This window comes from Saimiri boliviensis, chromosome Y (genome assembly GCF_048565385.1).
Source record: "Saimiri boliviensis isolate mSaiBol1 chromosome Y, mSaiBol1.pri, whole genome shotgun sequence".
Classification (NCBI taxonomy): domain Eukaryota; kingdom Metazoa; phylum Chordata; class Mammalia; order Primates; family Cebidae; genus Saimiri; species Saimiri boliviensis.
The window spans coordinates 4,993,113-4,999,480 of record NC_133471.1 but is presented as its reverse complement, the minus strand read 5'-3'; the positions used below and the strand labels follow the sequence as shown (position 1 = coordinate 4,999,480).

Below are 6,368 nucleotides of genomic sequence, written 5' to 3'. Positions count from 1 at the left end.
GCGGAGATTGCAGTGAGCCAAGATCGTGCCATGGCACTCCTGGGTAACAAGAGTGAAACTCCGTCTCAAAGAAAAAAAAAAAAAAGCAGTTAAGATGACAGGATGGGTGAGGGGTATTCACATTCATAAGAACAGTTGAAATGGCAGGATTGGTTGAAGGGCTTGTCCAGGGAAGCTCCGCTGGATACTCAGAAACAATAGCGAACGAGATGGGAGTGCAGGAGAGGGGGCCCAGGGAAGGGTGGGAGAGGATCAAGAGGCAAGCAGGACTTCAGACTTTTAGGCTCCAGGTTTGTATATGGAGACCTGACACGAGATTCAAGCAATTTCCTGCCTCAGTCTCCCAAATAGCTGGTATTATAGGTGCCCACCACCACACCCGGCTAATTTTTGTTTTTAGTAGAGACGGGGTTTCTCCATCTTGGCCAGGCTGGTCTTGAACTCCTGACATCATGATCCACCTTCCTCTGTCTCCCAGAGTGCTGGGGTTACAGGAGTGAGCCACTGTGCCTGACCACCTCATAGTCTTTGTCCGAAATACAGGGGCAGAGGTATTCTTCCCAGCGCCATCCACAGTCCAGTGAGACGAGTTATAAGGTCTCTCAGCAGAGTAATTTGGACAAAAGAGAGACTCTACAGCTGTCTTCTTTCCACAATTGTTAAGAGCAATTGTGAATGAGACTGGAAAGTAGCCCAGGTGGGAAAGTGGTCATGTGCAGGGAGGAGGTGACCCAGTGAGGAAGGAGACCCAAGCATCTAAGGTCACCCCCCCCGCTTGACTTCTACACTGTATTTCAATAGAAGTAAAGGCTGGCCGACCTGGTGCCACCTTATAGATCGCAGGCATAGCATGGGGTAATCTTTCCGGAAGGCATTGTTTTAACTTAAATGAGTTCAAGCCCCTACTCCACACCTATGCCATGGACCAAAACCCTTTCCCATGTAATTTCCAGAACTGTAAACCCAAGACGCTTTCGCGTGTCATCATCTGGAGTTGTAAGCCTATGTAAAGCTGGGCTTCTGATTGTTAGAGGAGCTTGGCCCTTAGGCAGTTATGCCGCCTTGCTCCAGAGCGTCCTCTGCTGGTGGCCATGGGCACTGCAGGGCCCTCACGCTCACAGCACTGGTGGAGGATGCGCACACTCTGGTGGCCGTCCCTCTGCACCACTTGAAGTCGGAGCACAGAGTGTTCAGCGCTGTGGTTCTGAAAATGCAAACTGACACAGAGCCCAATAGCCCGTGTTTCCAAAAAGGAAGAAGGAAAATTAATTGGAAACCATAGGATGAAATAAACATGGATGCACTTTTTTTTTATTTTTTTGAGGTAGAGTTTCGCTCTTGTTACCCAGGCTGGAGTGCAATGATGTGATCTCGGCTCACCGCAACCTCCGCCTCCTCGGTTTGAGCAATTCTCCTGCCTCAGCCTCCTGAGTAGCTGGGATTACAGGCACGCACCACCATGCCCAGCTAATTTTTTGTATTTTTAGTAGAGACAGGGTTTCACCATGTTGACCAGGATGGTCTCAATCTCTTGACCTCGTGATCCACCCACCTCGGCCTCTCAAAGTGCTGGGATTACAGGCTTGACCCACCGCGCCCTGCCATCGATGCACTTTTTACAACTGATGGAAAAATTCACTCAACATAGTCTTTGCACTTAAAATGCAGAACTGTCAGAGACACCTTAACCACAGTGATTTTATTTTAAATAAAATTTTTAGAAAAAAGCTAAATCTGGGCAGGTGCAGGGCTTATGAGTGTAATCCCAGCACTCTGGAAGACCAAATCGGGATGATCACTTGAGATCAGGAGCTCAAGACCAGCCTAGGAAAATACTGAGATCCTCATGTCTACAAAAAATATAAAAATTAGCTGACATGGTGGCTCATGCCTGTGGCCCCAGCTATCCAGGAGGCTGAGGTTGCAGGATTGCTTGAGCCCAGGAGTTTGAGGCCACAGTGAGCCAACCATGATCACACCACTGCATTCAATCCTGGGAGACAGAACAAGACTCTCTCTCTCTCTCTCTCTCTCTCTATCTCTCTCTCTCTCTCATGCACACACACACACACACACACACACACACACACACACAGACTATATCTGTTGGATTATATATTTAGGGATTTATCACTTTGGTTATAAAATATTAATGATTGCAGGAACAAATTCATAACTAAAGACTCAAAACTTATAAAAATATACAAATAATTTAAACAAAAAGCATTCTTAAATTAAAAATAAATTTTAAAGATAATAGTACACTCATAAATTATTGTTAAAATCAATAGTAACAAAGAAAAATAGCAATACTAATAGCCTTACACAAAGTGATCACAATCCTTCATAAGAGACAATACTATTCTTAATAACCTATATAAACAAACATTAAGTAATTCTGTTTGTACATTAATGTGCTGGGATTACAGGTGTGATTACTTAATGTTTACATTAAAGTTTACATTAATGTAAACATTAAGTAATCACACCTGCAATCCCAGTACTTTGGGAGGCCAAGGAGGGCAGATAACCTGAGGCCAGGAGTTAGATACCAGCATGGCCAACATGGTGAAACCCAGTCTCTACTAAAATAAAAAAATAAATAAAATAAAAGCTTTGCACAGTGGCAATATCATAGCCAGTGAGGTTTACCTGAGGTGCGATTATTGCTAATTGAAAACTTTTTCCAATACCTTGCCATGACGACTGGAAATATAGTCGGCATTGGCAATATTTAGAAGTCTCTACAGGGATGGAATTTAAAAAAATTAAATAAAAAATTTAAAATAAATTAAAATGGAAAAGAAATACAAAATAATTAGCTGGACATGGTGGTGCACACCTGTAATCCCACCTACTTGGGAGGTTGAGGCAGGAGAATCCTTAAACCCAGGAAGCAGGGGTTTTAGTGAGCCAAGATCATGTCATTGTAACAAGAGTAAAACTCCATCTAAAAAAAAATTTGTTCTATAAAACAGGTGCATTCCTTCTCTTGCTTTCTAAGGACTCCCTGCTCTGTCACTTAGTAGTGGCTAATAAACTTTTAAAGTCACTAGGCTGCAACTTGCCATAACTTTCATTTCATGTGAGATTCAAAATTCTGTTGCTGGGGTCTGAGACAAGACACCTTTTCTGGAGAAAACAATATACTAATTCGTTTCTTTTCTTTTTTTTCTTTCTTTTCTTTTTCCTTTTTTTTTTTTTTTTTTTTCTTTCTTTTTTTTTTTTTTTTGATAGAGTCTTGCTCTGTTGCCCAGGCTGGAGTCAAATGGCATGATCTCGATTCACTGTAGCCTGTGCCTTCCAGGATCAAGCAATTCTGCTGTTTCAGCATCCTGAGTAGCTGAAATTACAGGCACCTGCCAGCACACTGGCTAATTTTTGAATTTCTAGTTGAGACAGGCTTTTCCAATGTTGGCCAGAGCAGTCTCGAACTGTTGACCTCAGGTGATCCACATGCGTCAGCTGCCTAAAATACTGGGTTTACAGGCGTGAGCTACCTTCCCTGGCTGGTTTGTAACCTTGGTGATCACTTGGATATGGAGGGTGGAGGAGGAGGTGTGTCACGCAAGTATCACTCTTGGATTACCACCTCAGATATTAGGCACAAGGTGTTATTATTGGTTCAAACACTGAGAGCGCCAGCAAACAGCTCCAGGTGGTGTTTTTTTGTTTGTTTGTTTGTTTGTTTGTTTGTTTTTGTTTTGTTTTTTTTTTGAGATGGAGTTTCCCTCTTGTAACCCAGGCTGGAGTGCAATGGCACAATCTCGGCTCACCACAACCTCCGCCTTCTGGGTTCAGGCAATTCTCCTGCCTCAGCCTCCTGAGTAGCTCGGATTACAGGCATGTGTCACCATGCCTAGCTACTTTTTTTGTATTTTTAGTAGAGACGGGGTTTCACCATATTGACCAGAATGGTCTCAATCTCTTGACCTCGTGATCCACCTGCCTCAGCGTCCCAAAGTGCTGGGATTACAGGCTTGAGCCACCGCACCTGGCCACAACATGATGTTTTCATGAGCGCCTGGGCACAGATGGGCTGAGGCCTAAAATGGTGTCAGACCTAAGTGAAGGTGAGGCTGGGGTTTTCTAGACTTTTGTAAATGGGATGTGTTCCAGTCTGATGTAACTGCTCCGTGGTACTTAGACAGACTCTCTCCTGATCTTCAGGGGATCCTTGTCTTCTAGTCTGCCCTTTTCTGGCTTCTGCTCACTTGCTGACCCATGCTGCTGATGCACTTGGTCTTGTACCTTGGGATCAAGCCTGAGGAGGGAGGAGTTATCCCCCAGAGTGTTCAGGCCCCAGGGATAATCTTTCATTAGGGAGAGTAGGCTGGCTGTTTCTTCTTTGTTAGGCAAAACTTGGTTTTGCAGGTGCAGTGGGGTGCCTCAAGCCGAAAGCTTGACTCCTCATATGGGCCAGAACCCACGTGGCCGTTTCTGTGACTGCCAGGCCACTTTGAGGCTGAGGTACAGTTTTATCTTGCCTCTGTTCTGCATATGTTTGTGGATGCCTTCTCTGTGTTGGCAGATCTGGGAGTCCACCAGATAGGATTCTGTGAAGAGATCTCAAAGGTCGTTAGTCCACAATGTTTGTCACATGACTTCCACAATCAAAGATAAATAAAATATAGAGGCATATTTAAAAATAAGGTTGATGGTGCACCTGTGCTAGGCAGTGTTTTAGTTCCTTGAGACATGAACGAGTTGAGACAATCCTTTGCCTTAGAGTTTTGCATCTGTAAGTTCTGCTATCAAGAGCTGTGTGTGTTAAAATGTTTGATTTATCAGGCAGGATCTGGGCTGTCTGTAAGCATAGTTGAGGGGAGGCTGGTGTCAAGCAAGTATCCAGTACACCCTCAACATCCCAGTTCTTCTCTACCAATGTTCCAATTCTAGTACTGACGTGGAGGTCCTCAGAGTGACTTAAGAGAGGAAGTAGTCACTGTGCTCTGTGGCTAGTTTGTTTGGGAGCATACACTGTAAATCCTCTCCGACAAAACATTGGAAACAAGTAGTGTTTCAGCTTGAGTTTCTCATAAATGGCTTGCAGTCATATAAACCAGAGCATGTATACCACAGGGCAACATGAGGGTCCCTCTACCACTCTTTCTCCCAGCAGCCTAAGTGGGCATCTACACCGAATAATGTGTGCAGCCTCACTGTGTTAAAGTCCAGTGGTTTGTGCTTGGAGTGTCATCAGGGAAGGGCCCTTGACTTGGAAGGTTGCCGAGCTGCTCTGGAGGGAAGGAGGGGGTGTGTGATGCTGCTGGGTCTGTGTCTCACTCTGTGACGGGAGGCATGAGATAGCCTTGGTATTATGAAGACCTTGGGTGTCCCAGCTCACTTCAGCCCAGAGTAGCCTGATGCCGGTGCTGAGCCCTGGTTCTGGAGGTGAGAATATACCGAGGGCTTCCACTGCATGGCTGGCACAATGGGCATTTGGGTGCCTATTCAGGGACTGCTATGGAGTCCTGTGCCAGATGCAGTGGTGCACAGCTGGGAGCCAAGGGTCCTTACTTCTGCTGGAGAATCTAGGCAGATGTAATGGGTTAAGGTTAGTGGTAGGGTTAGAGGTTAAGTTTAGGGTTGGTGTTGAGGTTTGTGGGTTGGGGTCAAGGATCAGAGGTCAAGGGTCAGGGCTAAAGAGTAGGATGAGGGATTGGGGTAGGGGTAGGGGTTGGGTCATGGGGTTAGTGTTTAGGGTTAGAGGTTAAGGCAGTGGAGGTGAGAGTAATAAGCAGATTACTAAAAGCAATTCTGCTTCACTTCAATAACAACCTTCTCCAACTCATTTTGTCTCCACAAACTTATTTTTCCAAGAAGAATCCCAGGCTTCTTAAAGCACCTGGTGACTTTTCACACCTTAAATCTGTGAAATTCTGTTTTCTTTTGCTATATACATAGTTCAAACATACAAGACGAGGCAAAGCCAGATGCCTTCCTGAAGGGACCCGAGAAATTTCTCTCTTTCTCTCTCTGGACCAAAATGAATTCTCTGGACCATGAGTGCTAACCTTCAAAAGCCAACCCTATTTGTGAGATCTCCTTTAAAACTACTGTGGACCCAAGTGTTTATATTTATATGATATTAATTTAGTATTTATATTAATATAAGGAAGAACATTTAAATCAGTCTATGCCACATTTGCCTCTGGCTTAGTCCAGTTGTCGCCTCAGGCTAAACTTTGGTTTCTGTCTTTCATTTTTGTCAGAAAGAATATAACTGATCTCAAAACATTTAATTTTATTTTAGGGACTCGTGCTCCATCTCCGTTCCTCCTTTTTTTCTTGCAATCTGTGTGGAAGTTCTTTAATGTGAACATTTTGACCACCTTCACGCTCCTGTGTCCACTGTCAGCACATTC

The 6,368-nt window shown here is 44.4% G+C and overlaps 1 non-coding gene across 1 annotated transcript; it reads left to right on the top strand.

Moving 5' to 3' along the window:
• The first annotated feature begins 2,612 nt into the window (after nt 1-2,612).
• Nucleotides 2,613-2,753, top strand: LOC141583097 (U4 spliceosomal RNA). The gene has a single exon (XR_012515849.1). It is a non-coding gene; the product is annotated as a U4 spliceosomal RNA (small nuclear RNA).
• Nucleotides 2,754-6,368: the final 3,615 nt, after the last annotated feature.